The sequence below is a fragment of the Xenopus tropicalis genome, chromosome 3 (genome assembly GCF_000004195.4).
Source record: "Xenopus tropicalis strain Nigerian chromosome 3, UCB_Xtro_10.0, whole genome shotgun sequence".
NCBI lineage: Eukaryota > Metazoa > Chordata > Amphibia > Anura > Pipidae > Xenopus > Xenopus tropicalis.
The window spans coordinates 141,689,769-141,712,871 of NC_030679.2; the positions used below are offsets into that span (position 1 = coordinate 141,689,769).

General features: G+C 41.5%; 1 pseudogene across 1 annotated transcript in view; it reads left to right on the top strand.

Moving 5' to 3' along the window:
* The window catches only part of c3p1 (complement component 3 precursor pseudogene), an 86,473-nt pseudogene that overhangs the window by 24,116 nt on the left and 39,254 nt on the right, over nucleotides 1-23,103 (top strand). Inside the window, 11 exon segments of the transcript NR_033392.1 lie at nucleotides 3,359-3,551; nucleotides 4,677-4,836; nucleotides 5,980-6,050; nucleotides 7,281-7,363; nucleotides 11,069-11,156; nucleotides 12,673-12,775; nucleotides 13,064-13,184; nucleotides 15,220-15,335; nucleotides 16,582-16,728; nucleotides 18,858-19,070; nucleotides 20,224-20,427. The product of NR_033392.1 is annotated as a complement component 3 precursor pseudogene (transcript).

Below are 23,103 nucleotides of genomic sequence, written 5' to 3' on the forward strand. Positions count from 1 at the left end.
CTGCCCCCAATAAGGGGTAATTATATCTTAGTTGGGATCAAGTACAGGTACTGTTTTATTATTACAGAGAAAAGGGAATCATTTAACCATTAAATAAACCCAATAGGACTGTACTGCCCCAATAAGGGGTAATTATATCTTAGTTGGGATCAAGTACAGGTACTGTTTTATTATTACAGAGAAAAGGGAATCATTTAACCATTAAATAAACCTAATAGGACTGTTCTGCCCCAATAAGGGGTAATTATATCTTAGTTGGGATCAAGTACAGGTACTGTTTTATTATTACAGAGAAAAGGGAATCATTTAACCATGAAATAAACCCAATAGGGCTGTTCTGCCCCAATAAGGGGTAATTATATCTTAGTTGGGATCAAGTACAGGTACAGTTTTATTATTACAGAGAAAAGGGAATCATTTAACCATTAAATAAACCCAATAGGACTGTACTGCCCCCAATAAGGGGTAATTATATCTTAGTTGGGATCAAGTACAGGTACTGTTTTATTATTACAGAGAAAAGGGAATCATTTAACCATGAAATAAACCCAATAGGACTGTACTGCCCCCAATAAGGGGTAATTATATCTTAGTTGGGATCAAGTACAGGTACTGTTTTATTATTACAGAGGCTTTCCGTAATTCGGTGCTTTCTGGATAATGGGTTTCCGGATAAGGGATCTCATACCTGTATAAAACCAGGACAATGGTTTGCTGAGGCAACCCTTCACACATTTACTTCAAGGGTAGATTCCACCAATTCTATTGACCTAATATCAAACAAAAAAACTTTTTTTGGACAAAAAAGAATATTTGAAGCCCAAATCAGTGCTATTTTCTATTCAGGGTTGCCTCCATTTCTGGAAAAAAATACCGTCCTTCCTATATTTTTACCCTTCTTATCTATTAACAATATTGGCATTAAGTATAATTTATAATGGCCAGTTGGCAGCCCTATTACCGACTATGGAAATCTATCACGTTGGATTCAAATCCCAGCTATCGTTAAGGATGTTGAACAAAAGATATTTCAATATTTTTTCCCTGGTGAAAACTTAGGGGCACATTTACTAATCCTCGAATCCGAATCCCAAATGGGAAAAAATCGGATTGGAAACGAAAATTTTGCATTTTTTTCATCGCCGTCGCGATTTTTTCGTATTTTGCGCAACATTTTCGTCGCCGTCACCACTTTATCGTAATTTGCGTGATTCTTCCATCGCCGTCGCAATTTTCTCATATTGAGCAATTGTAAACGGTGGAAAAACCAATCCGAATTTTTCGCGACGGTGACGGAAAAGTCGCGGAAAATATACGATAAAGTCGCAACGGCGACGAAAAAGTCACGCAAAATACGAAAAAATCGCGACGCCGACGAAAAAATCGCAAAAATACCTATCATTATGAAAAAAACGCATTCGGACGCTTTCGGACGCTCGTGGATTAGTAAATGTGCCCCTTAGTCTTCCAGATTTGGCTCAGCTTGGTGCCAACTCCCCTAAAATCTTGGAAATCCACAGATTACTATTTTATCATTCCACTTATGTAGGATGGGTTTCCATTTTATAGAATGGAAATAGAAACATCATCTAATCAATGTCATCAGAAGCCTATTTGGAAGTCTTTGTAGCATTCACATCTAAATAAATGAATTATGTTGGTCCATCAAAAATCTCATATCTTTAAGGTTTATTACCGTATATACTCGAGTATAAGCCGAGATTTTCAGCCCTAAAAAAGAGCTGAAAAAGTAATCCTCGGCTTATATTCGGGTATATACGGTAGATGCTGATGTAACGCTGCCCAAGTGCGTAGCCGCACGCACCCAACCCTCCCCCGGCCGACGCGTGTACATGCGCTTACTCTGCGACCCCCTCTCTGTAAAATACCCCCGTAAAATACCTTGCTACAGGCAGCGAGCGCAGCTAGACCATTCAGACCAGCTAGACCATACAGCCATCGGACGCGTACCGGCATTCGGCGCACACGTGTCATGTCGCACTCTGCGTGACGTGCGTGAGTGTGCACCGAATGCCGGTACGCGTCCGATGGCTGTAGCAAGGTATTACGGGCTGCCGTTTTTCGTAAAATTGCGGATTGTTGTCTCCGTGGTAAAAGAACTTTCATTTAAATGAGCTGTTTAATGAATAAAGCAAGACCTATGCATTCTCCCTTGCACCGTTTGAGGCATTCTGATATCTTTGGTTACAAGGAGAGCCAGCTCGGCAGATAAGAGTTTAATGGTCATTAACACTCAGCTAAACTCTTATCTGCCGAGCTGGCTCTCCTTGTAACCAAAGATATCAGAATGCCTCAAATGGTGCAAGGGAGAATGCATAGGTCTTGCTTTATTTATAAGTTCATGCCATTTTTTGCACCTGACAGTTCATCAATATGAAAATGGACATTATGCCTCAGGGGGATCGCACATCCTGCCAGACACATTCGGAGACATGTCTCATCCTTTGGCTTTGATTTCTCTTATTTTATGCTCCTTAAGTCGCCAAAGATTTTTTTCTCTGCTCTAATAGGGCTGCAGTATGTGACACGTTGCACAGAAGCCTTATAACACACATGCTCCAGGGCAGGGGTAGGGAACCTTGGCTCTCCAGCTGTTATGGAACTACCAGTCCCACAATGCATTGCAGGAGTCTGACAGCCACAGTCATAGTTAATTAAGGAAAATGCTTGATGGGATTTGTAGTTTTATCACAGCTGGAGAGCCAAGGTTTCCTACCCCTGCTCCAGGGCTTTCTCTTCAGTGGGCAACAAAACCACTGACCCAGGCTGCCCTAAAAATGGATGTCTATTAGTAACCAAAGTCAAATATGCAAAAGTAAACATATTAGAAAGGGAGAGTGGATACCCATGGGCCCCCTGGAGGACCTGGCTGCCTTCCACCCCTCCGTGCCATCACTCATGATGATAACTCCATCCCCAATATGTAATAAAAGCCAAAACAGTAAGACGATGGAATACACAAATGTCTACAGTTATAGTATGAGTTGAGGTTTTCTACTTTCTGTTTTGCTTTCTGTTCTACATTCCCCCTATGTACCCCCTTTTTCCTTCTGTGCCGGGATATCACTGTACTACATGCAAACCTTTCCTTTCTAATCACCCAAATTAAAATGATAACATGGTTGGCCAGTTGGACTAGTAATCCAGCGCTGCCCTTACTACTCAGACACAAGCTAGTGTGCAGGTGTGTTAAAAGAAATGGATGCCTAGGCTTATACTCGAGTCAATAAGTTTTTCCAGTTTTCTTAGGTAAAATTAGGTACCTCGGCTTATATTCGGATCGGCTTATACTCGAGTATATACGGTATGTGTGTTGTGTCTCAACTATCACATCCAGATGCACCCTGATAACACCAAGTTTGCTACGTGTGGAGAGTGAGGAGACTGTTGTGGTAGATGCTCAAGGGCACAATGTTCCATTTGAAGCTGAGATTACAATCCAGGACTTTCCCCGAAGAGAACTCCATCTTGCCTCAGCCAAAGTCTCCCTGGATAGAAACAATGGGTTCCTGGGTACAGCCAAAGTAAAGGTATGATGAAATAACAAATTTGTTTGTCAAAAATGGCTTGTTATAGTGTACTAAGGCATAAAACTGTTATAATTCCGGATGATCGGCTGGGGCAGTTCACTGCACTTTTTATGAATTTTACCCCACCCCTATTTATTTTTTAAGCACTTATTTATTCCACTTTTTTGGATTGGGTGCAATATCCTTCACGGCTGCACTAGTCTAGGGGGGGATGTGTGGCCATTAGGCTCAGGGTCAGACTGGGGGGGTGCAGGGCCCACCGGGGCTCCCGTCCCAGGGGCCCTGCAGGTGCCCCCACCAGCCACATCTCCTAACCCCCCCAGGGGCCCCGCTAACTCCCAGCAGAGGTCCCCACCCGGCGTCCTCCCCTGAGTTCATGTATATTTAACATGTTAGGGGAGAAACTGTCGGGCAGGTGGAGCACAGCAAGGGTCGGGTCTGGGCCAACCCGGTGTCCTGGCGGCCCAGTCCAACCCTGATAAGGCTCCTTCTCACCTGCAATCGGCCCCTGGAGCAGGTGCAAACAGTTATTGGAACCTCTTTGGAGGTCCACTAGTTTTCTGACCCCTTTTACGTCTTCAGGTGGGAGGGGGATGGAGAAAAGGGCTCCCCTAGCCTTTCGCGAAGGGAGTCTGAAGACCCTTGCCTCCTCTGTGCCTTTAGGCCGGGGAGGTTGGGGATGAAGGGGCTTACCCTAGCCTTTGGGCGAAGGTGAGTCTGAAGGCTCTGTTTCACTTGCACCTTTTGGCCGGTGTCCCTGCGTTTGTGGGTGCAGGCACAATAGTAAAGATATTTGAAGCATAGGGGCAGATTCTCGGCCTGCGTTGTCTGCAGGGTGAGAATCTGCCCCTTGTGGCTTTATCCTTGAGGTTAAACGTTACCCATGAATGACACAATATCAACTTCTGTTCTTCTTTTTCAAGTGCCTAAAGCAGCAAAGACATAAGACCACAAGGCTATCACTTTGGTTAAGCCAAATCTTGAAGTTTTACCCAAAAGTGACTAAAACCCCAAACTGAATCCTGAATTTCATTTATGTCTGATGAAAACATCATCATCATGTGATTTTGACTTGTTTACATTATTCTATGTGACAACATTTTTCTCATTTTGAAACACTTTCAGATTGGCTCTACATTGCCACCGGCAACAAGAAACAAGCAGTTTGTGTATGTCAATGTGAATTCCACTTTGTGTAAACTGGAGAAAGTTGTGCTGCTTTCACAAAGCAGTGGTTATATCTTCATTCAGACTGACAAGACTATCTACACCCCAGAATCTTTGGGTACATTACCTTTTCTATTCCATAACTTTCAAGGGTTGTCATACCGGTCAGCCATATTTATTTGCCTTGACTCTTATTATACTTTTGACACAATTTATGTTTATAGTCCTAGGTACACAATTCAGGGTAGGGTTACCATGGGAGTAACTTGTAGAGCTAGAAGACATGATGACCACCAAGCATTATACCATCAGCTACTATCTTTGTTTATGGTTATAGTTTGGAGCAATGGTAGATTGTGCCAATATTCTGTGTATTGTTTAATGCCAAATTCCCTTTCCATAAACCCTCCACTCTCTAAAAACAACTAGTCAGGGACAAAAGTGAAGCACAAGGGTTTAGTAAAACAACAAATTGCTTGTAATAGGCTTTGCGTTTCAGAATCTCTTTAATACTGTTGTATTAAATTCACCATCAACTTTCGATCAGTGTATTTAGACGTCTAAGGCTGGAAGCCAATAATGGGGGAGGGTCTAATATTCAACTTTGAATCCACAACCACTTCCCTTCTGTCCTGTTCCTGTTGTTCAGATTTTCCCGTTACGAGCCCACCCACTCTATGGGGCTGATTTACTAAGACACGATTTCGAATCCGAATTGGAAAAATTCCGATTGGAAACGAACATTTTGCGACTTTTTCGTATTTTTTGTGATTTTTTCGGCGTCTTTACGATTTTTGCGTAATAACGCGAGTTTTTCGGCGTCTTTACGATTTTTGCGTAAACACGCGAGTTTTTCGGCGTCTTTACGATTTTTGCGTAAAAACGCGAGTTTTTCGTAGCCATTACGAAAGTTGCGCAAAGTCGCGATTTTTTCGTAGCGTTAAAACTTGCGCGAAACGTCGCGCCTTTTAAGTTTTACCGCTACGAAAAAGGCGCGACTTTGCGCGCAAGTTTTAACGCTACGAAAAAATCGCGACTTTGCGCAACTTTCGTAATGGCTATGAAAAACTCGTGTTTTTACGCAAAAATCGTAAAGACGATGAAAAAATCACGTTTTTACGCAAAAATCGTAAAGACACCGAAAAAAATCGCAAAATTACCGATCATTACGAAAAAAACGCAATCGGACGCATTCGGCCCGTTCGTGGGTTAGTAAATGTGCCCCTATGTGTACTTACCAACCCAATCTATTTCTCCACAGTTCTCTATCGGATTTACAGCACAAGCTACAATTTGCAGCCAATCAGAAAAACTATAATCATTGACTTTGTGGTAAGATTAATGTTCCCACTATCTGCCTGATTAAAACAGAGGATGAGAAGTAGGGCACTGCTAAAGGTGACCATACATGCTAAGATATAATCCTATTACAGTATACTAAGATTACTCCAACTCCGCTTCCACAAAATAAACACAATTATCTTTTGTAATGGATGATTTCCATTCTGTGATCGCTATGCATTGATATAATTCATGACTAAAGGTGCCCATACACGTTAAGATTCACTTGCTTGGCGAGATCGCCAAGCGAGCAGATCTTCACCCGATATCCCCACCTACGGGTGGGTGATATCGGGGAACGTGTAGGCTAATGGCCAAATGATCGAATTATATTGGCGGCAATGGGGCAGTCGGTTCAGGGACCGCATCAACGAGCCGATGTGGTCCCCGATCCAACTAGATTTTTTAACCTGCCCGATCGATATCTGGCCAATTTCAGGCCAGATATCGGTCGGGCAGGCCCGTCGGTAGTCCCCATACAGATAAGCTTCCAAATCGGTCTAAGGGACCCATATCGGCAGCTAGAATCAGCCCGTGTATGGGCACCTTAAGAACTTCAGGAGAGCTTTATCATCACCTTTACACCATATTTAGCTATGAAGCACTTTAGGCTTATCTCCCACGGGGAGACTAATCACCCACGATAAATACTCGCTACAGCTGGCGACTAATATCCCCGAAATGCCTTCCCACCGGCAGTAATGTAAATCATCAATGGGAAGGCAAACATGTCCCTTTGTTTTTCCAAGGTCACCCAAAGTTTCCTCTTGAGAAAACTTCAGGCTACTTATCACTGTGAATGTCTTCCCACTAGTGATGAGCGAATCTGTCCCGTTTCACGCGAAATAGCAAGAAAATTTGCAAAACGACGTAAAAAATGTTTTTTTCTGTTGCCTGTGTGGTTTTTTTTTGATGGCCGCGCTTTTTTTGCCGTGGACACGCCCTATTTTGACGCGACTGCACCCCTTTCGACGTGGCCACGCCCATTTTGATGCAGCCACGCCCCTTTTATGTGACTAAGGGCAATTTCAACGCAACCCCGCCCAATTTGACGCGTGCCAAATTTTTTGCCGAAATGCCGAAAAGCGCTCATCACTACCCACCGGTGGGAAGGCATTAGTCGCCATGGTAGTGAAGATTTATCACTGGTCCCACCCTGTGGCAAATAAGCCCTACTTAGTTTTATCATTGTGGTTGTTACAGTAATTCTTTCCCTTGCAGGACCCAGATGGCATTAATGTGAAGAGAGACTTCGCCACGAACGATCTCACCTCCCTGTCATTTCGACTGCCTCAATATGCAAGGTGAAAACAAATGCTCCTGTTGTTAGAGACTTTATCAAACAGCTCCCCAACGTATGTTTTTTGATACAGGTTTAGGACCTGTTATCCAGAAGGCTCGGGACCTGGGGCTTTCTGGATAAGGGATCTTTCTGTAATTTGGATGTCCATACCTTAAGTCTACTAAAAAAAATCATTTAAAAACCATTTAAACCCAATAGGATTGTTTTGCCTCCAATAAGGGGTAATTATATCTTAGTTGGGATCAACTACAGGTACTGTTTTATTATTACAGAGAAAAGGGAATCATTTAACCATTAAATAAACCCAATAGGGCTGTTCTGCCCCCAATAAGGGGTAATTATATCTTAGTTGGGATCAAGTACAGGTACTGTTTTATTATTACAGAGAAAAGGGAATCATTTAACCATTAAATAAACCCAATAGGGCTGTTCTGCCCCCAATAAGGGGTAATTATATCTTAGTTGGGATCAACTACAGGTACTGTTTTATTATTACAGAGAAAAGGGAATCATTTAACCATTAAATAAACCCAATAGGACTGTTCTGCCCCCAATAAGGGGTAATTATATCTTAGTTGGGATCAACTACAGGTACTGTTTTATTATTACAGAGAAAAGGGAATCATTTAACCATTAAATAAACCCAATAGGGCTGTTCTGCCCCCAATAAGGGGTAATTATATCTTAGTTGGGATCAAGTACAGGTACTGTTTTATTATTACAGAGAAAAGGGAATCATTTAACCATTAAATAAACCCAATAGGGCTGTTCTGCCCCCAATAAGGGGTAATTATATCTTAGTTGGGATCAAGTACAAGGTACTGTTTTATTATTACAGAGAAAAGGGAATCATTTAACCATTAAATAAACCCAATAGGGCTGTTCTGCCCCCAATAAGGGGTAATTATATCTTAGTTGGGATCAAGTACAGGTACTGTTTTATTATTACAGAGAAAAGGGAATCATTTAACCATTAAATAAACCCAATATGATTGTTCTGCCCCCAATAAGGGGTAATTATATCTTAGTTGGGATCAAGTACAGGTACTGTTTTATTATTACAGAGAAAAGGGAATCATTTAACCATTAAATAAACCCAATAGGGCTGTTCTGCCCCAATAAGGGGTAATTATATCTTAGTTGGGATCAAGTACAGGTACTGTTTTATTATTACAGAGAAAAGAGAATCATTTAACCATTAAATAAACCCAATAGGGCTGTTCTGCCCCCAATAAGGGGTAATTATATCTTAGTTGGGATCAAGTACAGGTACTGTTTTATTATTACAGAGAAAAGGGAATCATTTAACCATTAAATAAACCCAATAGGGCTGTTCTGCCCCCAATAAGGGGTAATTATATCTTAGTTGGGATCAAGTACAGGTACTGTTTTATTATTACAGAGAAAAGGGAATCATTTAACCATTAAATAAACCCAATAGGGCTGTTCTGCCCCAATAAGGGGTAATTATATCTTAGTTGGGATCAAGTACAGGTACTGTTTTATTATTACAGAGAAAAGGGAATCATTTAACCATTAAATAAACCCAATAGGGCTGTTCTGCCCCCAATAAGGGGTAATTATATCTTAGTTGGGATCAAGTACAGGTACTGTTTTATTATTACAGAGAAAAGGGAATCATTTAACCATGAAATAAACCCAATAGGGCTGTTCTGCCCCCAATAAGGGGTAATTATATCTTAGTTGGGATCAAGTACAGCTGCCATTTGTTTAGATGTCTTTTCTGGAACTGGGGGTTAGTGATGGGTGAAATTTTTTGCCAAGGAAGGTTTTGCAGAGAATCTCCACATTTCACTGCTGGCAGATTTTTTTCACGAAATGGGTGCCAAAATTCACAGTCGAAAAATTCACTCCGTGAGAAGAAACTGTCTCTCAGGTCAAAAAAATTGTCACCCACGTCAATTTTTTTTGACGTGCAACATTTTTGTAGTTTGTCAAATCTTTTCAAAGATGCATGAATTTTACATCGAAGCGAAATGGGACAGATTCGCTACTAGTGTTTGTCTTGACCCTTCAGCCAAACTTCAGATAGAATAACTGCTGCTTGCTATTGATGAGCGAATTTGTTCTGTTTCGATTCGGTGTAAATTAATTTCCGAAATGACAAGAAAATTTGCGAAACTGTGAAAAATCTCCAAAAAAAACATTTGTCACGCAACTTGTCGGGCGTGTCTTTTTCCGCGGCGAATTTTCGCAGAACTTTTGAGAAACAATTCAAACGGGAGTTCAGCTTTCAATAGCAATTTCATTTAAAAATAACTTTTGAAGCACTGAAAATGTTTAATAAATTCATATTGGAAAGTGGCTTAGAATTACGTTTTCTTTTATTACGCAAAATATTATTTTTGGGGTTAATATGTCCTTTTAAGCAGTGGTTGATCTATAAGTTATTTTTTAGCATTTTATAGAATGGCAAGTTCTAATTTGTGAAACAATAGGAAAATTCGCGAAACGCCATAAAATCCGCAAAACGTGTTTGTCGCCCAAGTCTTTTTTTGTTTCTTGAAACAATTCACCAATGGCGCCTATTTTGCCATGAACACGCCCATTTTGACGTGACCGCACCTATTTTTATGTGACCGCACCTTTTTTGACCCGACCGTGTCCAATTTGACGCAACCGCAATTTTTTTTGGAGCGCAACTAATTTTTCCACTGCAAGTTTTCTTGTGAGTTTTTCGAAACAATTCACCAATGGCGTCTATTTTGCCACGAACGTGCCCATTTTGATGTGACCGCACCTATTTTGATGTGACCGCACCTTTTTTGACCCGACCGTGTCCAATTTGACGCAATCGCAGGTTTTTTTGGCATGCAACTAATTTTTCCACTGCAAGTTTTCTCTGGAGTTTCTCGAAAAAATTCACCAATGGTGCCTATTTTGCCATGAACACGCCCATTTTGACATGACCGCACCTAGTTTGATGTGACCACACCTTTTTTGACCCGACCATGTCCAATTTGATGCAACTGCAAATTTTTCGGGCATGCGACTAATTTTTCCACTACAACCACGGGAGTTTCACAAAACAATTCACCAATGGTGAAATGCGAAAATTCGCTGCAAATCCATGCCTGGCAAAAAAATTCGGTCTTCACAGTTACATTCGCCATTGGCGAATTGTTTCGCTAAACTTCATCACATGTGAAAAAAATTTCAGCACGCGTCAAATTGGTTGTGTGAAAAAAGGGAGCGGTCGCAGCAAAATTGGGCGTGGTCACGTCAAAAACAGGTGCAGTCATGTAAAAAAAAAACCATGGGAGACCAAAAATATGCGGACGACCAAAAAAGACGCGGGCGACAAAAAAATCGTACAACCAATGCGTTTCGCGATTTTTGTGCCGTTTCGTGAATCTTCCTGCCGTTTCCCAAATTTTATGGCGAAATGGGACAGGTTCGCTCCTCACTATCAAACACTTTTCTGCCATTGCAGCATTGGGGAATGGACTATTGCAGTAAAGTATGAAGATGCCCCTCAACAAAATTATACCACCAAATTCGAGGTGAAGGAATATGGTAAGATGATGGTCCTATTTGTATATTCCTAGGAACAAGAGCATTGGTGGATTGTTGGCTAACATGGATTCAGATATTATATTCTCAGCATTTTCATTTTTCTATAGTTAATGCATGAATATGAATGTATATTGCTTTCTCTATTTTACTACTTTCTTTTACTTTGCAGTGCTGCCTACAGTGAAAGTCATTCTAAAACCCGAAAAGAATTACTTTTATGTTGATACCAAGACTTTTAGAGTGAATATCCAGGTGCTGTAAGTATGTCTGAAGGGTGTAATGTTTAAGAAGTAGGAATGCTTTGTGTTAACAGTGTCGTTTTGGTTCTAGTTACTAGGTGGCACTGTTATGTAGGGAATGCTCTTGAGGAGGTTCAGGAGCAGTGGTTCTCAACCTGTGGGTCGGAACCCCTTTGGGGGTGGAACGACCCTTTCACAGGGGTCACCTAAGATCATTGGAAAACACATATTTCCCGATGGTCTTAGGAATCATTTTATGGTTGGGGGGTCCCCTTTAACATGAGGAACTGTATTAAAGGGTCGCGGCATTAGAAAGGTTGAGAACCACTCAATGGTACTTGGAGTGGGTTTCCTTAGAGACAGGCTATATTAGGAAAAAAACAGTGTGCCACTGCCTCTTTAGCTGATGAGAGTAGAAGAGTGAATGACACCAGAAAGCCTGAGGCTTGCCATCTCAGTGAGGTACCCTTTGGAGTCGGTAGTAGGGAAAATAGTGATTAGATTTGTGGAACCCACCGCAGGTGGTGAGAGTCAAGGTTGCCATACACAGGCCGATTCTAGCTGCCAGTATTGGTCCTTTAGACCGATTCAGCAGCTTATCGGCCTGTGTATGGGCACAAACAAGGGGCCTGCCCAACCGACATCTGGCCTGAAGTGGGGCAGATCTCGATTGGGCAAGTCCTCAAACCGATGGGCGCCTATACCCATCATTCTAATTAAAAAAGTTTTAGGCCCTGGGACCAAATGACCAAATTAGCCAGATATCGTCCACCCGTAGGTGGGGATATCGGGAAGAGATTTATTTTAGAGTGGATATTAGCATGTATGGCCACATTTAGTGATAGAGGCTCCAATGAGGAGTAAGAAAGGGGCCAGTGCTCTGGCGTAACCTTACCCAGACAGAGACTAAATTAAGTAGGGTCTAATACAGGGATTTCCAACCTTTCTTTCTCGCGAGCCACAGTCAAATGTAAAAAGACTTGGAGAGCAACACAAGCACCATAAAAGTTCATGGAGGAGCCAAATAAGAGCTGTAATTGGTTATTAGGGGCCTCTATGCACCCTATCAGCTTACAGGGGCTTTATTTGGTAGGAAATCTTGTTTTTATTCAACCAAAACTTGCCCCAAGTCAGGAATTCAAAAATAACTCCCTGGTTTGGGGGCACTGAGAGCAACATCCAAGGGGTTAGGGAGCAACATGTTGTCCCTGAGCCTCTGGTTGGGGATCACTGGTCTAATACCTCAACACAAGGCAGACTCCAGTGTATTGAAATTTCCTACCCTACCTAAATGGATAGAAGAACTATATCTAGCCAACCAGAGTATACAATATGCCTTTACAACTTGTGCAATTGCATAATTCATGATTACCCTAATAAACCAATGGCCACTATAGATTAGATAGGAGGTGGGGGATGGAGACAGAGGCCATGGTATGTGCAGGGGGTTCACTGGTGGGCCCCTGACACCCCAGTTTGAGTCAGTACAGGAGCTATCCCTTTTCTCCCTTTAATCTCTTTTCTCTCTGCCCAGGTATCTGTATGGGAAGCCTGCTGATGGATATGCATTTGTGCTCTTTGGAATTAAGAAGGATAATGTAATAAAAGAAGTTTTAGAGTCTGCAACAAGGGTGAAGGTATGACAACCTCTAGGTTCGTTTTGCTGGTCTGAAACCACAAGCTTTTATGTTGTTGATCTCTTGTATAACTGCTAAACTGTGCTTAGTCATATAAAGGGAAAGTTACGATTTATTATCATTATTGTTTGTTTGTAAAGGACCAGCATATAATCCAGAGATGTATAGAGAGTATCTTGCTCACACAAAATGAAAAGTCACTAAAAATGGGAACTATTTATATATCCATGGATCCTCTCTCCCTGTTGGCTTGGTCATATTTTCACTGTTTATCACTTTATCACTCAGATCAGTCATGGGGAGGGTCATGCCGAGCTGAAAAGGGAGCAACTTGGGAAGTATTTCTCCAAACCTGAAGAAATGGTGCAATACAGATTGTACGTGAGGGCCAAGTTTGTCTCAGAAACAGGTGAGAACTCGGGGTGCAGATACAAATGATTTCTTTCTATTTTATACATCCCCTATCTCCTCAATGCTCCATCTCTTTCCCATGTCGCTTTCTCTTCAGTTTCATCTCTTTCCTTATGTATTTTTTATTTACATTCATTCTTTGACTCTTCTTCCCTCATTTTTCATTGTCTTTTTTCTTTTCTTTACTTCTCACCTTCCCAGTTTCTACTTTCACCATCTTTTCCTTCCTTCCTACCTCACCTTACCGTATCTTTTATTATCAAAACAAAATTGCTCAGAGGTTGTCAAGTACATCCCAATATAATACACATACCCATAATGGTTTAGTCAAATGGTAGCCCCGTCCCATTACATTTGCTAAGCTTAAATAGCAATTAAAGACAATATTTAATTTAGGAATATGTTGCTATGTAACTAGGACCAGAGCTGTCAACACCACCTCCATCTCAATATACAACTCACTGAGAGGGAGGTCAAAAAGAAGTTGGTGGGAAAAAGAGTTACTCACCTGGTTCTTCTGATGAAATGGCCTACAGGCCACTAAACATGTCAAATACAAATGCCTCTCCCCATTGCACAACACAGTTTTTTGGGTTTTTTTTACTTATGTTGAACACTAGCAATCTAAAAAGTCAAAACAGGCACAGCCCATACCTTTTTAAGGGGCCTTGAGAAATTCTAAAAAAAGACTGTTTTTGGTAACCACAAATGTGTGGTTTCTAGTGATGGGTGAAATGTTTCGCCAGGCATGGATTTGCCAGGCATGGATTCCGCATTTCACCATTGGCAGATTGTTCCGCGAGACGGATGAAAAAATTTGCAGCGGAAAAATTCGCCACACGTCCAAAAATTGTTGCCGGCGTCAAAAAGAATAGTTGCAGGCGTCAAAAGAATAGCCGCGCGACTAAATAATAGCCACTGGTGACAAATGAATAGCCGTGTGACAAAATAATAGCCCTGGGTGTCAAAAGAATAGCCGCGTGATGAAATAATAGCCGCGGGCGACAATTTTTTTTGCCGCACGTCATTTTCGCTCATCACTAGTGGTTTCAACTAAACCTGTTTTACATTGACAATGATGTACTATATAAACCCCCAACTTCTGGTTCTGCCCCCTCGCCCTTCTCTGTTCTGAATTTTGTTCCATTCCAGATTCATAAAACAATTTAGAATGATGTGGTTGAAGGTCTGAATTTGCTCAATCATTTCACTCACCTCTATAAGGCATTGAGACGTGCCCACCTCCTTATTAGTGATGAGCGAATCTGTCCCATTTCACTTTGCCACAGAATTCGCAAAACGGCAAGTAAATTCGCGAAACGGTGAAAAATTCTCAAAACGCACTTGTTGCGCATTTTTGTTGTTGCCCGTGTCTATTTTTTGTCACCCGCGTCTGCTATTTTGTCACCTTCGGCTATTATTTTGTCGCCTGCATCTATTTTTTGTCACCTGCGTCTGTTATTTTGTCGCCCTCGGCTATTATTTTGTCACCCACATCTATTTTTTGTCACCCACGTGCCTTTGACAGGACTGCACCTTTTTTTGATGCGACCGTGCCCTTTTTTTGACGCAATTTCTTTTTGGCCGCGTCTATTTTTTGTCACCCGCGTCTATTATTTTGCCGCCCATGTCTATTTTTTGTCACCCACACTTTTTTTGCATGTGTCCGCGCCTTTTTTTGACGCAACCGCGCTTTTTTTGATGCAAACGAGTCCCATTTGCCGCGACCGCGCCCTTTTTTATGCAACCGCACCCAATTTGATGCATGACAAAAGATTTCCCTGCACCAAATTTTTTCGTGCCTAATTTTCTCGGAAGCATCACGAAACAATTCGCCAATTGCGAAATGCGTAAATTCACTCATCACTATTCCTTATGAATATCTAGGAACAATTAATGTCAAAGAGAAAGAAATACCATGAGGAGATACCTTGGAAAGATAAATCTTAGATTGCTTGTTGTCTTTGCTTTGATGTATAAGCTGCCAGTTAAGACCATAATACTAACAAGCAACTCTTATGTGTATCTTCCAGGCAGTGATAAGCTAGAGGCTCATTCAGAGGATATTCCTTTTGTGACCTCACCGTATAAAGTCTTCCTTACCAAAACCACCAAATATTTCAAGCCTGGATTTCCCTTTCTTGTTAAGGTAATGACTCACCTGGTTTCTATCATTACACCTTCTCCTCTCCTTGTTCTTGTCCAGAGTCTGACCTTATTAGATGACCAGAGACAAGGGAACTAATGGATCACACACTGCAGTACCCTGGGTACCTAGGTTCTTCCTATGTTCTTGAGAATAAGTGAGGTACCTGATAGTTCTGGTACTGATGCTCTGCAGCTTCTGTTGGACTCATTAGTGGCCTGATTATAATGAATAGCATACCCCACACCAGTGCTGTCCAACTTCTGTGGTACCGAGGGCCGGAATTTTTCCAGCCTCCGTGGTGGAGGGCCGATAATGGAAGCTAGTTTTGACCACTCCCCTTTTTAAAACCACACCCACTTAAAACCACACCCATGTTATCGCATGACCATAGCCATATTAATGTTAGTAGTACAGCAAAAATCTGCCATACTCTGCCTTCCCTACCCTGCCTGTGTGTGCCATACTCTGCCTTCCCTACCCTGCCTGTGTGTGCCATACTCTGCCTTCCCTACCCTTTGTACACAAAACACAGAAAGAAATCGCCAGCGCTCGGTCTTATTTTTAAAGGCAAACTAAGCGCTGGCAAACTTTCTTTCCCTACCCTGCCTGTGTGTGCCATACTCTGCCTGCCCTACCCTGCCTGTGTGTGCCATACTCTGCCTTCCCTACCCTGCCTGTGTGTATGGCCACATACAGGCAGCATAGGTCAGGCAGAGTATGGCACACACAGGCAGCCTACAGTGACACAATGCTGGCACTGCTCCTACAGTCTGCACAATAACTATATATTAAAAAACTTTTTAATTGCTGTACCACCACAGTATATGTTCTTTTTATAGTGTGCAGGGTTTATTTGTGGGTTTCAGACACCTGGTCTGAGGTGTGAACAGGGGAACAATATGGGTGATTACAGCCTGAGCCTGAGGTGTGAACACTGCAGGGGGTGAACAATGCAGAAACTAAAAGGTGTGAACAACACAGGGGATTATATTTTGAAACAACACAGGGGGATTACAGCCTGAATCTGAGGTGTTAACCATGCAGGGGGGGCAGTTAATCACAGTACTGATACCATTTAAAGCTTACACAAAGGTAAGCCATCAAAGCAGCCAGACAGGTGGGGGGCCACACAGAGGGGGGTCGCGGGCCGCATGCGGCCCGCGGGCCGCCAGTTGGACAGCACTGCCCCACACCATTAGAAAGGTCTTCATGGTCTCCCTTCCTCATGTGCATATTGTTACTTTAGGTATCTGTAACTTATCCTGATGGTTCTCCTGCTCAATATATCCCTGTGGTGGCCGAGCCAGCAAGAGTAGTGGGGATAACTCAGACAGATGGCACAACACACATGATGCTGGACACAAGCCCAAATATAGAGCAACTGCCCATAACTGTGAGTATAAAGCACATTTTTGTCAAGCATAAAATATAGATATATATATATATATAGAGAGAGAGAGAGATATGTAGCGTTTAAAAAGGCAACACACTCACACAAAAAAAGGCTGCTGCAAAAATTAATATCAGCATCTAGAACACAGGGACATGGGACTTAAATGATGTGCAAAAATGTAATGGTGTCAATGTTCAATGTTTCGTACCTACATAAAGGACCTTTATCAAGATTGAAACGTTGACTTACAGTCCAGTGGTCCCCAACCAGTGACTCAGGGGCAACATGTTGCTCCCCAACTCATTGGATGTTGCTCTCAGTGCTCCCAAACCAGGGAGTTATTTTTGAATTCCTGACTTGGGGGCAAGTTTTGGTTGAATAAAAACAAGATTTCCTACCAAATAAAGCCCCTGTAAGCTGATAGGGTGCATAGAGGCCCCTAATAGCCAATCACAGCCCTTATTTGGCTCCTCCATGAACTTTTATGGTGCTTGTGTTGCTCTCCAAGTCTTTTTACCTTTGACTGTGGCTCATGAGTAACAAAGGTTGGGGATCCCAGACTAACACCATTATATTTTTGCACATAATTTAAGTCCCATAAGTGCTCTGTGTTCCAGATGCGGATTCGTGTCAAAATACGTTGTCGTTGCATAAAAAAAAAGTCATGGTTGCCTCAAAAAAGTTTTGCGCATTATAAAAAATTGCCTGCATTTCATAAAACATTTGCCATTTTGCTATATTGTCAGGCAAGTGAAACAGGACAGATTCGCTCATCACTAGCAGGCAGTTGATATTGGGCAAAAGCCAAGGGTCAGCCTATATAACCAGCAGGCACTTCTGCTTCCACAACCACCTTTTACTATCACTCTTTAACCCTCTTTATCCCACATGCATGAAGATACTTTTAAAGGAGAAAGAAAGGTAAAAACTCAGTAAGCTTTATCAGAAAGGGCTATGTAAATACAGCCATAAGAACTCACAGAAACGCTGCACCGAGTTCTCGATCAAAAGAAACAGGATTTGTTGTCTCTTTGTTTTCCTGTGCCAGAGACACGCAGCTCTCTGCTCTTTCCCCTCCCTCAAGAATGTGGATCTGAGCCAATCAGCAGGAAGTTTCCTCATAGTCTTACTAACTGAGCATGTACACTTGGAGGCCGATTTACTAATCCACGAACGGATCGAAAGCGTCCGAATGAGTTTTTTTCGTAATGATCAGCATTTTGCGATTTTTTCGCTGCCGTCGCAACTTTTTTGTAAATTCTTGTGACGTTTTCGTAGCCGTTACGACTTGCGTGAATTGTCGCAACTTTTTCGTAGCCATTGCGAAAAAATCGGAAAGGTTTGCCCGGCGTTTACTAGCGCTCAATACGAAAAAGCTGCGACAATTCGCGCAAGTCGTAACGGCTACGAAAAAGTCGCGACAATTTGAGCAAGTCGTAACGGCTACGAAAAAGTCGCAACAATTCACAGAAAAGTCGCGACGGCAACGAAAAAATCGCAAAAAAATACGAAAAAGTCGCAAAATGTTCGTTTCCAATCCGAGTTTTTCCCATTCAGGATTCGGATTCGTGGATTAGTAAATCAGCCCCTTGGTCTTGGTCTTGGTGCAGGAGTGAGGCATTATGGGAACTTTCTTTACACAGCTCAGCATTTTTTTTCCTATGAGGCTTCTGATCATCTGAACGGGAGAAATATGGGGAGACTTAAGGGCACTATTGAGACAACTGAAGGTATGCCTGCAGCTTGAGATTATGTTGGGTGATACATTCATATAAAACTCAAAAGTCACAATTATTAGGAAGGTTTACCATCCAGCATTCCAGAAAATATTGTTCCCTTCACCAATTACTGTAAATGCAGGAGATATGTCCCTAACAGGGACCCAGTTATAGATTGTATTAATACAGCAATAAACTAAGTTACCCATTTTCTCCCAGTGAAATATTACATTTATTCAAGTGTAATTGGGGTTATGCCTCAACAAAGTGAGTTTTGGCTTTATGAATGGGCTGAAATGCATTTGGCCTGTCAAATATCAAAATAAAGACACTGACTTATTACAAGGCTTATACTTTGGTCTGAAAATCTAGCAGTGGATAAAGCTATAAATATGTACTTTTGTGCTGCAGGTGAGAACAAACCAGGGGGATTATCCAGCCCAGTACCAAGCATCTGCAACCCTGACCGCTAAGTCTTACCATACCGCGTATGGGTCAGGGAACTATCTTCACATCGGCATTGCTGGATCTACCATTAAACCCGGAGAACATATCATCATCAGTTTTACCACCCGTAACAGTGACCCAAGTCTCCAGAGCCAAATCCAACATTTTACCTATTTGGTAAGTAGGTGACCAACTGCAACATTTTAATATCTGAAAACAATTACGTCGGCCATTTCACCATCAAGGCGGGCCAAAGCAGCTTGTTCCAGCTTGTACATTTGCCCCTCTGCCCCATGAACGTTTCACATTGAGGTTGATACAGTCATTCTGACTAGTGATGGGCGAAATTTTTCGCCAAGCATGGATTCGCGACTCGTCCAAAAATAGTCGCGAGCGTCAAAATAAATAGTCGCGCGTCAAAAGAAAAGTCGCGGCGTCAAATAAATAGTCGCGGGCGTCAAAGAATAGTTGCGGCATCAAAATAAATAGTCGCGGCATCAAAATAAATAGTTGCAGCATCAAAATAAATAGTCGCGGCATCAAAACAAATAGTCGTGAGTCAAAAAAATAGTCGCAGGCTTTAAAGGATAGTTGCGGCGTCAAAATAAATAGTCGCGCATCAAAAGAATAGTGGCGGCATAAAAACAAATAGTCGCGGCATCAAAAAATAGTCGAATGAGTCAAAGAATAGTCGTGGCATCAAAATAAATAGTCGCGGGGGTCAAAGAATAGTCGAATGAGTCAAAGAATAGTCGTGGCATCAAAATAAATAGTCGCGGGGGTCAAAGAATAGTCGAATGAGTCAAAGAATAGTCGTGGCATCAAAATAAATAGTCGTGCGTCAAAAGAATAGTCACAGCGTCAAAATAAATAGTTGCGGCGTCAAAACAAATAGTCACGTGTCAAAAGAATAGTCGCGGCGTCAAAATAAATAGTCACAGGCATCACAGAAAAGCTGCGGGTGTCAGAATAAATAGTCGCGCATCAAAAGAATAGTCGCGGTGTCAAAATAAATAGTCGTGCGTCAAAAGAATAGTCGCGGCGTCAAAATAAATAGTCGCGCATCAAAAGAATAGTCGCGGGCGTCATTTTCGCCACTTCGCAAATTTTTCTTTTGAAAGATTCGCAAATTTTTCGGCGAAGCGAAACGGGACAGATTCGCTCATCCCTAATTCTAACCCAATGCATGGGGCAATAAACTGCTCTTTGGTTCAGGAATGGCAAATTTTCCAGCCAATGCCAACCTATTGCCACTATATTTATTATACAAAATGTTTGACCCCTATCCCATTGTGTTCATTTAACTCTATTTATATTGGTTTTCTTCCAGATTATGAGCAGGGGGAGAATAATTAAGGTGGGCAGGCAGCCACGGCAACCTGGTCAGACTACAGTCGCCATGTTTCTGAGGGTCACTGAGGACTACCTACCATCTTTCCGTATTGTGGCCTATTACGCGGTGACAACAACCAAAGGGCGTGATATTGTGTCTGACTCTGTCTGGGTGGAAGTGGTAGATACCTGCATGGGCACGGTAAGGTCTAAAACAAGTTAAGATACAAAAAAATGCTAGAAGAAGAAAAAAAATGCTAAAACTCATTTACAGCTGAGCCTCTGATTGACGCACCAACTATCACATAGTGTTACTTCACAGACCAATAGCTTTTTGGCTGCCCCCTCATCTGAAAGATGGAAAAAGGCAGAAAAAGAAGACAAACTATTTCAAAACTTAAAAAAAAAATCGTAAAAAATTGACATGGAATAAATTCAAATTAAACTTTTTAGGAGCATTGGCGCTCATTCTTGGAAAACAATAATGTGTTTAAGTTTCGCTCGAACTTCTCCTTGAAACTGGGTGAAACAGAAAATAATGAGGGGTTAACTTCCCCTTGAAACTGGGTGAAACAGAAAATAATGAGGGGTTAACTTCCCCTTGAAACTGGGTGAAACAGAAAATAATGATGGGATTAACTTCCCCTTGAAACTGGGTGAAACAGAAAATAATGATGGGATTAACTTCCCCTTGAAACTGGGTGAAACAGAAAATAATGATGGGGTTAACTTCCCCTTGAAACTGGGTGAAACAGAAAATAATGAGGGGGTTAACTTCCCCTTGAAACTGGGTGAAACAGAAAATAATGATGGGGTTAACTTCCCCTTGAAACTGGGTGAAACAGAAAATAATGAGGGAGTTACGTTCCCCTTGAAACTGGGTGAAACAGAAAATAATGAGGGGATTAACTTCCCCTTGAAACTGGGTGAAACAGAAAATAATACAAGGAATAACTTATCCTTGAAACTGTGTGAAACAGAAAATAATAAGGGGTTTACTTCCCCTTGAAACTGGGTGAAACAGAAAATAATACAAGGAATAACTTCTCCTTGAAACTGGGTGAAACAGAAAATAATGAGGGGTTCACTTCCCCTTGAAACTGGGTGAAACAGAAAATAATACAAGGAATAACTTCTCCTTGAAACTGGGTGAAACAGAAAATAATGATGGGGTTAACTTCCCCTTGAAACTGGGTGAAACAGAAAATAATGAGGGGGTTAACTTCCCCTTGAAACTGGGTGAAACAGAAAATAATGAGGGGTTAACTTCCCCTTGAAACTGGGTGAAACAGAAAATAATGATGGGATTAACTTCCCCTTGAAACTGGGTGAAACAGAAAATAATGATGGGATTAACTTCCCCTTGAAACTGGGTGAAACAGAAAATAATGATGGGGTTAACTTCCCCTTGAAACTGGGTGAAACAGAAAATAATGAGGGGGTTAACTTCCCCTTGAAACTGGGTGAAACAGAAAATAATGATGGGGTTAACTTCCCCTTGAAACTGGGTGAAACAGAAAATAATGAGGGAGTTACGTTCCCCTTGAAACTGGGTGAAACAGAAAATAATGAGGGGATTAACTTCCCCTTGAAACTGGGTGAAACAGAAAATAATACAAGGAATAACTTATCCTTGAAACTGTGTGAAACAGAAAATAATAAGGGGTTTACTTCCCCTTGAAACTGGGTGAAACAGAAAATAATACAAGGAATAACTTCTCCTTGAAACTGGGTGAAACAGAAAATAATGAGGGGTTCACTTCCCCTTGAAACTGGGTGAAACAGAAAATAATACAAGGAATAACTTCTCCTTGAAACTGGGTGAAACAGAAAATAATGAGGGGTTCACTTCCCATTGAAACTGGGTGAAACAGAAAATAATACAAGGAATAACTTCTCCTTGAAACTGTGTGAAACAGAAAATAATGAGGGGTTTACTTCCCCTTGAAACTGGGTGAAACAGAAAATAATACAAGGAATAACTTCTCCTTGAAACTGAGTGAAACAGAAAATAATGAGGGGGTTCACTTCCCCTTGAAACTGGGTGAAACAGAAAATAATACAAGGAATAACTTCTCCTTGAAACTGTGTGAAACAGAAAATAATGAGGGGTTTACTTCCCCTTGAAACTGGGTGAAACAGAAAATAATACAAGGAATAACTTCTCCTTGAAACTGGGTGAAACAGAAAATAATGAGGGGGTTCACTTCCCCTTGAAACTGGGTGAAACAGAAAATAATACAAGGAATAACTTCTCCTTGAAACTGGGTGAAACAGAAAATAATGAGGGGGTTCACTTCCCCTTGAAACTGGGTGAAACAGAAAATAATACAAGGAATAACTTCTCCTTGAAACTGGCTGAAACAGAAAATAATGAGGGGTTCACTTCCCATTGAAACTGGGTGAAACAGAAAATAATACAAGGAATAACTTCTCCTTGAAACTGTGTGAAACAGAAAATAATAAGGGGTTTACTTCCCCTTGAAACTGGGTGAAACAGAAAATAATACAAGGAATAACTTCTCCTTGAAACTGTGTGAAACAGAAAATAATAAGGGGTTTACTTCCCCTTGAAACTGGGTGAAACAGAAAATAATACAAGGAATAACTTCTCCTTGAAACTGGGTGAAACAGAAAATAATGAGGGGTTCACTTCCCATTGAAACTGGGTGAAACAGAAAATAATACAAGGAATAACTTCTCCTTGAAACTGGGTGAAACAGAAAATAATGAGGGGGTTCACTTCCCCTTGAAACTGGGTGAAACAGAAAATAATACAAGGAATAACTTCTCCTTGAAACTGGGTGAAACAGAAAATAATGAGGGGTTTACTTCCCCTTGAAACTGGGTGAAACAGAAAATAATACAAGGAATAACT